At 41.0% G+C, this 14,695-nt stretch overlaps 1 pseudogene; it reads right to left on the bottom strand.

The window, feature by feature from the left end:
- Positions 1-1,683: 1,683 nt before the first annotated feature.
- Positions 1,684-11,204, bottom strand: LOC148000662 (glyceraldehyde-3-phosphate dehydrogenase pseudogene; annotated as a pseudogene).
- Positions 11,205-14,695: the final 3,491 nt, after the last annotated feature.

The raw sequence follows: 14,695 nt of genomic DNA, 5'->3' as shown, positions 1-14,695 counted from the left end.
TAGTACTCCATTGTGTAGATGTACCACATTTTTTATCCATTCCTCTGTTGAAGGGCATCTGGGTTCTTTCCAGCTTCTGGCTATTATAAATAAGGCTGCTATGAACATAGTGGAGCACGTGTCTTTGTTGTATGTTGAAGCATCTTTTGGGTATATGCCCAAGAGAGGTACAGCTGGGTCCTCAGGTAGTTCAATGTCCAATTTTCTGAGGAACCTCCAGACTGATTCCAAGAGAGGTTGTACCAGTCTGCAATCCCACCAACAATGGAGGAGTGTTCCTCTTTCTCCACATCCTCGCCAACATCTGCTGTCACCTGAGTTTTTTATCTTAGCCATTCCGACTGGTGTGAGGTGGAATCTCAGGGTTGTTTTGATATGCATTTCCCTAATGACTCAGGATGTTGAACATTTCTTCAGGTGCTTTTTGGCCATTTGATATTCCTCAGCTGAGAATGTTTTGTTTAGCTCTGTACCCCATTTTTTAATATGGTGATTTGGCTCTCTGGAGTCTAACTTCGTGAGTTATTTGTATATTTTGGATATTAGCCCTCTATCAGATGTAGGATTGGTAAAGATCTTTTCCTAATCTGTTGGTTGCCATTTTATCCTAATACTGAAGAAAAGGTCATACAGAGGTTGTCCCACCTGGGGATCTATCCCATATGCAGCCACCAAATGCAGTCACTATAGCTGATGCCAAGAAGTGCTTGCCGACAGGAATCTGATATGGGTGTCCCCTGAGAGGTTCTGCCAGAGCCTTACTGATACAGATGATTATGCTTGCAGCTAAACATTGGATTAAACTATGGGACCCCAGTGGAGGAGTTAGAGAAAAGACTGAAGGAGCTGAAGGGATTTGCAACCCCATAGGAAGAACAACAATATCAACCAACCAGATCCCACCAGAACTCCCAGGGACCAAACCACCAAAAGTTACCAGAATTGTATCTTTTATGTTGACCTTTGACCATTTACTAATCTCGAATTCTTTAATATTTATTTAAAATGTCTGGAGGCATTTTTCAAAAGTACATGGCACTATTCACTAGAAGATTCAGATGAGTGACAGCCTCTTACTTAACGGAGTGGTTTACACTTTTAAGTTTTGCTGACAGGTTTTCATGGTAGCCCTTAAATGGAGGTGTAAACTCACTTGTCATAGCTGTTTGATAACTAGCATTCTTTTCTCTGTGTGTGTGTGCTTCTATGCTCTGACCCTTCCAGTTTATATTGTTCCTATTGACCTTAAAGGTAGGGAAGAGTCTAGCAGCAGAGACGTCACTGCTGAATTCTCACAAAAAGCGCCATTGAAATGTGGCAGAATCTTGCTAATTTTCACTATGCACTTGAATTCCTTTTCACCCCCAAGAGATCAAGAATACCTGGTAAATTTTAAATCATTATCAGTAAATATCAATAGCTGCAAAATAATACTGACTTTTTTATATAAAAAAGTTTTGGTTCTCTGCTCCTCCCTGTTCCGGAGACAACTGCATCTTCTGGTGCAGTGCCAGACAAGATGGTGAAGGTCGTTGTGAACGTATTTGGCTGTATTGGGTGCCTGGTTACCAGGGCTGCCTTCTGCTCTGCATCTGGCAGAGTGGAGATTGTTGCCATCAACAACCCTTCACTGACCTCAGCTTCATGGTCTACATGTTCCAGGATGACTCTACCCATTGCAAATCAATGGCACAGTAAAGACTGAGAATGGGAAGCCGTCACCATCTTCCAGGAGTGAGATCCCACTAACATCAAGCGGGGCGATGCTGGTGCCGAGTATGTGGAGTCTACTGGCATCTTCACTACCATGGAGAAAACCGGGACCCACTTGAAGGTTGGGGCCAAAAGGTTCATCGTCTCCACCCCTTTGCCCATGTTTGTAATGGGTGTGAACCACAAGAAATATGTCAACTCACTCAAGACTGTAAGCAATGCATCCTGCACCACCAACTGCTGGCCAAGGTCATCCATGACAACTTTGGCATTGTGGAAGGGCTCATGGCCACAGTCCATGCCATCACTGCAACTCCAAACACTGTGGATGACCCCTCTGGAAAGCTGTAGCATGGTGGCCATGGGGTAGCCCAGAACATCATCTCTGCACCCATTGGTGCTGCCAAGCCTGTGGGTAAGATCATCCCAGAGCTGAATGGGAAGCTCAATGGCATGGTCTTCTGTGTTCCTACCCCTAATGCATTGGTTGTGGATCTGACTAGAAGGTGACCCCAAATGGCTGTAACAAGCAGTTTTTATACTTTTTAGTGGTACAGGTTCCATCAGCAAGGTTACAGTTTAAACTTATATGGCATGCCTTTGAGCTTTATCTGGGACCAGAGGGGCATGTGACTATCAGTACGTTCTGCAGATTTTCAAAAATGTCCTGTCCCTGCTATTCCTGGGAATTGTGGGTGGAGAATGGAACTTGGCCTAGCCTTGACCTGAGGCACGAAGCTGGTACTTGGCCTAATCTTGACCTGAAGCAATGGGTATAAAACTGGCGAAAGACCCTAGGGTCTCCATAACCTACCTACTTTCTGTCAGCCCAAGCCTCTTAATAACTCTTACACTTCAGTGAGAACTAGGGTCCTTCAGAAAGAATGAATAAAAATTATTTTTTGAACTGCGTACTGCCAAGTCCTGCTTGACCATGTGGAAGGGATGGTGCGACATGGTTTCCTGCTCCTTCAACAGGCCAGCAGGGCATGTTACTCCACCAGTATTGACAGTTGCTGGGTATGAGGCTTGTTTGTGGTGTGTGTGTGTGTGTGTGTGTGTGTGTGTGTGTGTGTGTGTGTGTGGTGTGTACTTTTTCTTTATGTTCCTCCTTCAGGAAATATTCTCCCTGAGGAGATTATCTGGGAATGTTCTCCTGGTCAAGTTTAATGACTCCATGAAAATCTGAAGCAGCCTGAGTCTGGGATATGGAGTGTGTCTATGTCCTTAACAAAAATGGTAAACACTGAGACTTTCAGGGTAGCCCTTAAGGCTGTGGAAAAGAATTCTGAGAACATGGGTTTAAAATATATAATTTCTCAACTATGCAAAATATAAGAATGCAATCTGAATTATATGAGGAGTTCCATGGACCTAAAAGAACAAAGGCACCATTAGACGGCTTATCAGAAAGATACTAAGGAGGGAGATAAAAAGATTTAGGGAGGTGATTGCAGGGCAAGATCCCTCCCAACTAAGTTTATTGTCTATGCTTACTTGGCAGGCAGATCTCTGAATTCATTTGCAATGTTAAAAAACATGTGCTTGCACTCAGGAGGTCTTGGAATGCTGATTTGTGGGTTAATCAAATACCTGGAGTAAATGACAAAATTGATATGTGAATAAAAGATTCTCCGCCTGGGTCTCTGAGAGCAGAGCCATCTGGAGAGCTGTCTGGAGAACTCTACAGAAAGCTGTCTCAAGCAGAGGGTTGTCTAAAAAAGCTGTCTTGAGAAGATCACAGGCCATCAGCTTGTACCCTCTGATTGACTTCAAGTCCTTTTTGCTCCATCCTCAAACATCCCTTCTCTCAGGAACCCCTCTCCAAGTTGAGGCTGGTCCTTGACAGCTTATTACAATTTCATTGTTGGGACTACTGCCTTCCCTTCAAGCCTCACAGCTGACAGGGAAATGATTCATATGAGGTGAAGTACCATTTCAGTGGTACGGGTTTGAAACTTATAGAGTTTCATGTCCAGAATTTGCACATTTAAGTACAATAAAACTTTAGAAAAATCTTTCCACATGAAAATCATTAAAACAACGCTTTAGGCACAGCTATGTCAAAACCCCTTAGCAAAGTAGCAGGGCAGCTCTGAGCTTTACTATAAGAATGAGTTCTATTGATTATTAAACAGGGCTCAGGGCAAGGCCTCGTGAGGAAGGATTTGTAATAAGCATAGAGATAGATTCTATTGATGAAGGATGTGAAGTACACAGAACCCTTTTCATGAGAATGATTTCTATTCATTCATTCATAAGCTCAGGATAAAGGTTTAACCAATGCTCAGGATATTGGGGGATTCAGGAAGGCTGGCTCCATAGAATAGCAAAAAGATCACCAGATTGTGAGACAACATCCACCCTAACTGTCCAGGTAACCAGGCAGCAGTCATTTTTCTGCCTTTGAAGAAAATAGACCCATATGTTAACAAATCTGGTTCCTTCAGTGTGTTCCTTACGCTGTGCCTTCTACAATTGTGCGGCCCGGCCTGCGGGGGTGTGCGAAGAAGGAGATTAAGGTCTGACCAAGCTCTCTACCCGGAGTTCCCAAGGCAGGTTCCGGAAATATACATCCCAATTCCGTGGCTGCCGGCTGTCCCTGTGGTAACTTTTCTGACACCCCCTGCTTAAAACCCAAAAGGTCAAGATTGTGAGGCCCCGCTTTCAAGGTCTGTATTCGAACCGAAAATCAAGAGCTTTTGCTGTTTTGCTCCACCGGAGGTTTCTGTCCTCCCTGAGTTCGCCTTAGGACACCTGCGTTACCATTTGACAGGCGTAGGTCAAACTCCCCACCTGGCACTGTCCCAGGCGGGTCGCGTCCCCGCGTGCAGACGGGCGCTTGGCGCCAGGAGCGAGAGCCCCTTTGGGCTCCCCTCCGCCGCCTCACCGGGTCAGTGAGAGTAGTGAGTGGTATTTCATCAGCGGCCAGCGAGGCCAGCGGACCCTGCCCGACCCCTCGCGGGGCTGGCAGGGCAATGGAGACAGAATCGCAGACTGAAGGAACTCGAGAATGGCACTGGAGCCCCCCCTCCCCCCAAATCAAGCTCTCAAATTTGATTTCCCTGCAGTGACTTTTAAAGACAAGCAAGCCGGAAGGCCATGCAGGGCCCAAGACCAATTCCACTACTGACACCACCCTCTCATTGTTCTTTAGGCTCCTATATAACCCTAAACCTCAAATTGCAGGTGTGTTGATAAGAACAGGTAACTGGCTTGGTTTCTCAGACGGTGTAAGTGGGCTTGACATTCCTGAAACAGAGGGTGTGTAAGCGGGCTCGGCTCCCGGCACAATTGTATGATATTATTAATATTTTGAAGTAAAATGCTCAAATCTTAACTATAAACCTAACACCATTTTCTACTTCACCAATCTTTTAAATGTTCAATTTCATTTTCAACAATGAATCATAACTTCTGAGGAATGAATTCTTTGCAAATTATATTTATAGCATAGTGACCTCCTTTATAGAATACAGCGAAACTCTGAGTCTTATAGGATCCAGGAATTCCCACCAGATTGTATGGGTATTTCTATCATAATACAGTTAATAGATTCTTATGATCAATCTTGTGGTGCTATTGTCTTCTGATTTAAATCAGTAGCTACTACTGTTTTAAAAATTATTTCATATGTTTGGGTGTTTTGTCTGTATGTATATCTGTGCACCACCTGCATGCTTGGCGCCTATGGAGGTCAGAGGAGAGCATTGGAGTCCACGAAACTGGAGTTACAGATGGTTGTGAGCTGCTATGTGGGTTCTAAGAATTGAACCCAGGTTCTCTGAAAGAGCAATCAGAGCTCTTAACTGCTGACCCATCTCTCCAACCCCAATGACTATTACTTAAAAGTGATTTCCTCAAAATCTTGCCTAGAAGTTCATACGGAAAAAGAAGCCATGTTTTGAGATGAAGTAATTGTGAATACTTTAAATGTCCCTCATGTTATATCCAGACAAATTACTGTTTTTCCTTATAAAGATTTCTTTATAAGGTAGTTTAAAGGAAATTTGAATATTTAATCAGTTTTCCCTTAAAGATTATATTCTTTATACAAATTATTTCAAGAGTCAATTTCAGTGTATTCTGTTTGCATAATATAAATTGTTGTAATTTTATGAGGTTGTTTCTTCTAGAATATTTATGTGCAAAAGAATAGCTGAACATGGTAGCCCATGCCTTTAATCCCAGCACTTGGGAGGCACAGAGAAGCCCTGTCTCAGAGAAAACAAACAAAAATAGATTATATGAAAGGGTTTTGTAGCAAAAGAGCATCTTGGTAACCAGGGAATGTCACAAAAAATCATACCATGCAGCAGATATGCAAGAAATTTATCTCAGGTGTGTGTGCAAAATGGCTGCCTGTGAGCTGGAATGGAAAGCAGAGTCACTGAAGGTGACAAGGAACCTGGTTCCATAACGTGGGTAGTTCTTAGTTAACCAACAATGTCAAGAGTAAACATTACTAATGAAAATTTACTTATCGTCATAATGTTTTCTATAGGACACAAATCACCTTCCATAAATAATTTTATTATTTATTTACTTTTACATGTATACATGTGTTGTATACACGGATGTATATATGTAAGAATGCATGCATGTGTGTGTGTGTGTGTGTGTGTGTGTGTGTGTGTGTGTGTGTGTGTACCTATATGCGGAGGCCAAAGATTCAAAGTTGGTATCAGATATTTTCCTGGATGATTGTCCACGTATTTTACTGAGGAAAGTTCTCATGCTGAACCTAGAATTCGCTGACAGATAATCTGGAAATCTAGTTTGCCCTGGAGGTCCACTGTGTCTGCTTCTTGAGCACTGGGTTTGCAGGTAAGCCACCATGTTACGTTTACATAGATTCTAGGGAACCAAACTCTGGTTCTCATGCAACGACTTTATCCACTGTTCTATCACCCTAGCCCATTTTTTTCAAATGGCCGTATATGCTGAATACAGTTGTGCTCTGTTAGAGTCTGTAAGCAATCAATAATGGTTAGAGTTGTTTAATAAATTCTCTTTGAAGATATTTATCTTGGGAGTTTAATTTTCAATTATAATAGAATATTCATATGTGTTGTTAAAATTTCATTTTCTTGTGGAAGTAAAGTTTCATCCTTATCAAAAGGAAATGGTAAATTCTGTTTATTTAGAAATAGTGAAAAGTCAGAGACTCTGGCTGTTACACAATTGTTAGACAACAGTATTAATATGATCAATTACCTTATAAAATAATGTGCAAAGTCAGAGACATCAGACTTCAACGTAGATATTCATCAGTAAAGTTTTTATAACAAAGACTAGAGCTCTTAGAGACTCTCCTGGGGTTTGTTGTGCTCTAACATCTATTAATCCCTGGTGCCTTAGGAGACTTGTCAAAGGAGTATTACCTTTATAAAGAGTAGACAAGGAGGCTCAAGAGGAGAAATTCAGTTAAAGGGCAAGGAAGCAATTAATGTCTCTAGTTTTTCCTTAAAGAATTTCTATAGCAAATGCTGCCACTCTCACCCCATCAGTTTCAGTAAATCAAAAGCATATAGTGAGATAAAAGTTAAAGTTAAAATAAAACATATTACCAGCATAATTTGGTTCTTGGATGTAATGCTTATGATTGCTTAAGGAGACTTTCAGTGAAATGTATCGGCAGACACTGCTCTTTGTTTTTTTTTTTTTTTTTTTGTTTTTTTTTTTGAGCTGGGGACCGAACCCAGGGCCTTGCGCTTCCTAGGTAAGCGCTCTACCACTGAGCTAAATCCCCAGCCCCGGCAGACACTGCTCTTGATGAAGAACAGCCATTGTTCACTCTGCTTTCTCTGCATCTCTGAGAGTCAATCTTTGTGGGAGAAAGAAAGTAGGCATTAGAATGTTATACCTGGTTCCAAAATAACAACATAAAGATACCCAATTATAGACAGCACAGGGGCATAGAAATATCTTTTGTTCCTAATAATCAGAAGTCATAAAATATATACTACTATATATTACCAAGTCTTGGCGTTGAACTGTGAAATTGTGATAGAAATCTTATAGTCCATCACTAATCTTTCTTTTTATCCAGTTGGACCAAGTGATGACCTTTAAGACATGGTTTTTTTTTTTAACAATATTTAAGTTATAATCTGCTTCATTTAGAAATAGACGGTGGTATCAACTTAAGTAAAATACAAAGAGATGATGAGACCCTTATGATGAAATGTTAGGTTAAATATTTATGAGGTACTTTAATTATGAGGTACTTTTTATTTTTGTAATTGATGGTAGGAGTAGTGTGAACATGATACAGTGGGGGAGTCTGTTCTCTCCTTCCATGCGGGTTCTAACAGGCACCTTTACTTACTAAGCCTATTTCTGTCCCTGTCAAGTATTTTTAAGTAGTTTACTGGTTTATTTCATCCAAAGTCAATGAATAATTAACAGTACCTTGAATTGAGAAGGGCAGAATTTCTATCATGTTTTGCTTTTTGTGTGACTTAAAATTTTTTTTTATTATTTTCTGTAATCAAGCAAAATACTGTTTCTTTATGACATTTTCATACATGCACAATTTTCTGCACATACTCATCCCCTTTTCCCCTTCCATCCACACAAATAGTCCCATGCCTGCATTTTAAAATCTAGATACAATATTTAAAAAGAACACACAATATTTCCTTTCTTTCCATTCCTCTCTTCTTTTCCACTTCCACCAACTCCTTCTCCCTTCCACACTGTTACCATTCTATTTTTGAATCTAAGAAATCTAGATAAATCTTGATTAAATCTTAAGTCTAGAGTCCTCCTATGAGGACTAAAATATACCTGTGGTCCTGGCTAATTTCACTTAGCATGTTAAAACTAAGCCTTATTTTTCCTTTCAGAGGCCAGAGAAGATGATGATAACAAGCAAATAGTCAAAGAGATCATGGCAAGATGGTTAATTTAGACTCTGATAACAACAGTTTCCCGGAAATATTTTCACTTTGCTGGTCATAAGATTTGGATTATTGAACACAAAGATTGTTAGGGTGCTGTGGTTTGACCATTAGTATAATTTCTTATAAACTTATTACACTCAATTACTTTCCAGTTTTACTCATTGCCATATTTTACTTGGAAGAAGGAAAGAGATTGCAAGCTTCTACTTTGTGAGCTCAGACAACACTGAAATTTAGATATAAATTACTTCTGCTTTCCAGTGTATTATGCCCTGGACTTATGTATAACTCCTTAATGGTTTAAAACAGACTTTATTAAGAAACTACCAATGTTTAACACCTCTCTCTCTCTCTTTCTTTTCATCTTCTCTCATACATTACATCCCTACTGTAGTTTTCCCCAACCCTCCACTCTTTCCAGTCCCCTCCCCTCTCCTCTTCCCCTGATTTCCTTCTCCATTTCCCTTCAAATAAAGTAGAGCAGGCCTTCCAGGAGTAACAACCAAAGATGGCTTAGCAAGTTATAATAGAACTAGGCACAGACCCTCATATCGAGGCTGGACAAGGCAACCCAGTAGGAAGAAAGAGCCCCAAATGGAGACAAGAGAGTCAGAGACATCCTTTTCTTTTACTGTAGAGAGTCCTACAAGAACATCTAACTAAATAACTAACTCACATGCAGAAGACCTAGCTCAGACCCATGCAGGTCCCTGATTACTGCTTCTGTCTCTGTGAACACCTATGATCCCTGAATGTTAACATCATCTTTCCTGGTTTCTTTCCAGAATTTTCTGGGTAAGTGTTTTTAAATATTCCTATTACAAACTTATAATCCTAGGTAGATTGTGAACCTAATCATCCTTCTAGAGAATATGTGTGAAATGACAGTCCTAAAGGATCTATTATTGCCAATCTTGACTTTAAATTTTAGCACTGTTTCTATGTGCCAAGTGGCTCTGAATTCCTTTGGAGTTTTGTAGGCCAATGCTTTTATAAATATGCACCTATAGAATTGGAAAGAGTATTAGAAATCACATGGAGGGGTTGGGGATTTAGCTCAGTGGGCCCTGGGTTCAGTCCCCAGCTCCGAAAAAAAGAAAAAAGAAAAAAAAAAAAAGAAATCACATGGAATTAGTCTACTGCTTTGAATTTTAGGGATTTGTCCTTGTATTTCTTTTCCTCATCTCTGGTCTTCTTTTCTTTTCTTTCTCTTTTTTTTTTTTGAGGGTGCAGCGAACTTTATTGATGGTATTGGAGAGAGAAGGGAGGGCTCCCTAGGCCCCTCCTGTTATTATGGGGTCTGGGATGGAATTATGAGGGAGATGCTCAGTGTTGGGGGCTGAGTTGGGATGGGGACTCCTCAGCAACTGAGGGCCTCTCTCTTGCTCTCAGTATTCTTGCTGGGGTGGGTGGTCCAGGGTTTCTTACTCCTTGGAGGCCATGTAGGCGGTGAGGTCCACCACGTTGTTGCTGTAGCCGTATTCATTGTCTTACCAGGAAATGAGCTTTACAAAGTTGTCGTTGAGAGCAATGCCAGCCCCAGCATCAAAGGTGGAAGAGTGGGAGTTGCTGTTGAAGTCGCAGGAGACAACCTGGTCCTCAGTGTAGCCCAGGATGATGCCCTTTAGTGGGCCCTCGACGCCTGCTTCACCACCTTCTTCTTTTTTTTTTTTTTTTTTTTTTGGTTCTTTTTTTTCGGAGCTGGGGACCGAACCCAGGGCCTTGCGCTTCCTAGGTAAGCGCTCTACCACTGAGCTAAATCCCCAGCCCCCCACCACCTTCTTGATGTCATCGTACCTGGCAGGTTTCTCCAGGCGGCATGTCAAATCCACAACGGATACATTGGGGGTAGGAACACGGAAGGCCATGCCAGTGAGCTTCCCGTTCAGTTCTGGGATGACCTTGCCCACAGCCTTGGCAGCACCAGTGGGTGCAGGGATGATATTCTGGGCTGCCCCACGGCCATCACGCCACAGCTTTCCAGAGGGGCCATCCACAGTCTTCTGAGTTGCAGTGATGGCATGGACTGTGGTCATGAGCCCTTCCACGATGCCAAAGTTGTCATGGATGACCTTGGCCAGGGGGGCTAAGCAGTTGGTGGTGCAGGATGCATTACTGACAATCTTGAGGGAGTTGTCATATTTCTCGTGGTTCACACCCATCACAAACATGGGGGCATCAGCGGAAGGGGCAGAGATGATGACCCTTTTGGCCCCACCCTTCAGGTGAGCCCCAGCCTTCTCCATGGTGGTGAAGACGCCAGTAGACTCCACGACATACTCAGCACCAGCGTCACCCCATTAGCGGGATCACGCTCCTGGAAGACGGTGATGGCCTTCCCGTTGATGACAAGCTTCCCATTCACAGCCTTGACTGTGCCCTTGAACTTGCCGTGGGTAGAGTCATATTGGAATATGTAGACCATGTAGTTGGGGTCAATGAAGGGGTCGTTGATGGCAACAATGTCCACTTTGTCACAAGAGAAGGCAGCCCTGGTAACCAGGCGCCCGATACGGCCAAATCCGTTCACACCGACCTTCACCATCTTGTCTATGAGACGAGGCTGGCACTGCACAAGAAGATGTGGCTGTCTCTGGAACAGGGAGGAGCAGAGAGCCTGGTCTTCTTTTCTTAACTCCAGTTCTCTCACCAGCATCTTTTCCAAGTGAATATGAAATCCTCTTTCTCTCTGTGGCTGGCCCAGTTCAATCCAGTTTTTGTTGTTCTTTTTTTTTTTTTTTTAAGATTTATTTATTATGTATACAGTATTCTAGCTGCATATATGCCTGTCTGCCAGAAGAGGGCGCCAAGATGACATTACGGATGGTTGTGAGCCACCATGTGGTTGCTGGGAATTGAACTCAGGACCTCTGAAAGAGCAGTCAGTGCTCTTAACCGCTGAGCCATCTCTCCAGCCCCAGTCTTAGTTGTTCTTATCTATTTCATTTGGTTGCTTTCTATGAAGTGTGCCATCCCAACCTATCTTAATTTCTTTCATCTTCAGAAGTGCACACCTTGGACTTTAGAATCTGGATGCTATTCTATCTAGTGTGCTTAGAGTCAGAGACTTTGTTCTTATCTACTGATGGCCTCCTGGTACAGAACTAGAGTGTTTTGGGAAGCCATTGATTTTTATTAAGAAGAACTGATATCTTTGGTGTATTTGTCTAACTTGAGACAAACATAAAAAAAGAGGTTCATTTGGTAATTATTCTGAAAATGGTAGTGTTTATGTCTCTAAACTGGGTAATTTCTACTCAGTATGGGTAGAATGCATTCCTTACCTTGGGATTTTAAAAAGATTTGTTGAAAATTAGATTTACCTACATCAAAATATAAATAGAGTTCTAGGATTCTAGAAATGATATGCATATTTCCCTCCCATTTTAATTTCTATAATAATATTTTTGCAATTAATGTGAAAAGATATGTAATATGTGATATGTAATACTAAAACTAGTAAAGGTTTTAGTTTGTTCTGAGCATACGTAGACTTCTCATCTAGTTGTAGTTTCCAATTTCTCATACTGGTTTGTGCAGTTCAATACTGTCGCTTTAGCCAGTTCTAGCTTTATTAACAGATTATTTTCAGATCCTGTTACTGCTCAAAGTTCACTCCAAGAATAAATTTCTTAAAAATATCTGTTGTTAAAGAGTATGCTATGAGAGATTCAAAGAGTCCTTTCTGTGTTTTGGGTACTACTGACTAGAAATAGCCATGAGATGTATTCTCTAAACACAAGCTCCAAAGTTAAGGAATATGTAAATCTAACCCTTACAGCTCCATTACTGTAAAGTCATTCACAATCCCAAAGCCCTTTCTCCTGACCCATTGTGAAGCTTTTTCATTCTGGGGTGGAGGGCCTGCTCTTAGAATGTAGTTCCCTATGATTAGGGATTGTCTTGGAGCATGAAAAATCTAAAAGAAACATTAGAGAATGCACATTCAAGTATTTATTCAATAAATATTTATTGAATATCTACTAAGTGGTGTGCTCTGTGCTCAATGCTTGGGAACAAAATAAGTTCTTTCTTCGTAGAGTTCACATGTATAGTAATACCAGCACTAGTCATCATACAATTTTCAGCAACAAATATCAGCCTCCATTGTTTATAACAAACTTTTATGTCTTGAGATATAATTTATTTAAAGAAAAATTCAACCAAATAGGTGCACAATTCTATGCATTTTGCAAATTGAACGTAGCCATGTACCTCATCAAGAGAATGACTTTTTCAGCAGAGGGACATTAGGGCCATTCCCAGTGTGGTGAGATCGTGGATAAACTACTATAGTAATGTTTCCATATACATTTTTGAGGAAATTACCTTTATTTCTCCTGTATAAGTACCTGAGGGTCCAAGATTGCTAGGTGAAATGCTAAACGCATGTTTAATTCTATAAGAACTATAAGAGTTTAACATGAATACCGTGTTTATATTTTGGTCGGCAAAACACTGTGATTCTAATTGCTCTGTATGGTTATTTGTTTATATTTTAGCTATCTAATGTATGTACATGGGAATCTCATCATAGGTTTTAGTGTGATTTATAATTAATCCTCTTAAAAAATATCTGTTGTATAGGTTCTTTCTGAAAAACCACTCTTCACTAGAGACTTAGAGACTACTTTTGTCTTCTTCCTGTAAGCATTCTGTTCAGCATCTAGAACCTTTGGCTTTAGGACTGTATACACGTGGGCCATATTACAAATATTTTCTGGTGGGAAGATTTACACTTACAATAGAGACAAGGTGAAACTGGGCTAAAATCATCCATGTCCCCATATTTTTTTGTGTAATGAATTGAAATAGTATTTTTTCCTTTCTCTACTTATATAGGCACTTCTGGTTCAAGCATAGAATGCATATATTCATATACATATACTCATTTGGTCCTAAGTGAGAGGTTTAGAATCAATCTCTCTCTCTCTCTCTCTCTCTCTCTCTCTCTCTCTCTCTTCTTTTATTGGATATATTTTTATTTACATTGTTATACAAATGTTATTTGTTATTCAAATGTTATATATGCTGTATACCCAGGTGGGGCAGCCACTGAATGACCATTCCTTCAGTCTCTGCTCCAAACTTTGTCTCCATATCTCCTCCTATGAATATTTTTGTTCCCCCCTGTAGTGAAGCATCCACATTTTGGGCATTCTTCTAGAGCTTCATGTGGTCTTGGATTGTATCTTGGGTAATTCCAGCCTTTTGGTTAATATCCACTTACCAGTGAGTCCATACCATGTGTGTTTTTTTGTAATTGGGTTACTTCACTCAGGATGATATTTTCTAGTTCAATCCATTTGCCTATGAATTTCATGAAGTCATTTTGATAGCTGAGTAGTACTCCATTGTGTAGATGTACCACTTTTTCTGTATCCATTCCTTGGTTGAAGGGCATCTGGTTTCTTTCCAGCTTCTGGCTATTATAAATAATGCTGCTATGAGAATAGTGGAGCACGTGTCTTTGTCCTGTGTTGGGGCATCTTTTGGGTATATGCCCAAGAGAGATATAGCTGGGTCCTCAGGTAGTGCAAGGTCCAATTTTCTGAGGAAACTCCAGACTGATTTCCAGAGTGGTTGTACCAGTCTGCAATCCCACCAACACTGGAGGAGTTTTCCTCTTTCTACATATCCTCGCTAGCATCTGTTGTCCTCTGAGTTTTTGATCATAGCCATTCTGACTAGTGTGAAGTGGAATCTCAGGGTTGTTTTGATTTGTATTTCCCTGATGACTAAAGATGTTGAGCACTTCTTCAGGTACTTCTGAACCATTTGTTATTCCTCAGGTGAGAATTCTTTGTTTAGCTCTGTACCCCATTTTTTTTAACTTGAGTATTTCTTATATACATTTCGAGTGTTATTCCCTTTCCCGGTTTCCGGGCAAACATCCCCCTCCCCCTCCCCTTCCTTATGGGTGTTCCCCTCCCAACCCTCCCCCCATTGCCGCCCTCCCCCCAACAGTCTAGTTCACTGTCTGTACCCCACTTTTAATAGGCTTATTTGACTCTCTGGAGTCTAACTTCTCGAGTTCTTTTGTATTTTGGATATTAGCCCTCTATTAGATGTTG

This window comes from Rattus norvegicus, chromosome 16 (assembly GCF_021556685.1).
Source record: "Rattus norvegicus strain SHRSP/BbbUtx chromosome 16, alternate assembly SHRSP_T2T, whole genome shotgun sequence".
NCBI classification, from domain to species: domain Eukaryota; kingdom Metazoa; phylum Chordata; class Mammalia; order Rodentia; family Muridae; genus Rattus; species Rattus norvegicus.
This window is presented reverse-complemented; position numbering and strand designations above follow the sequence as displayed.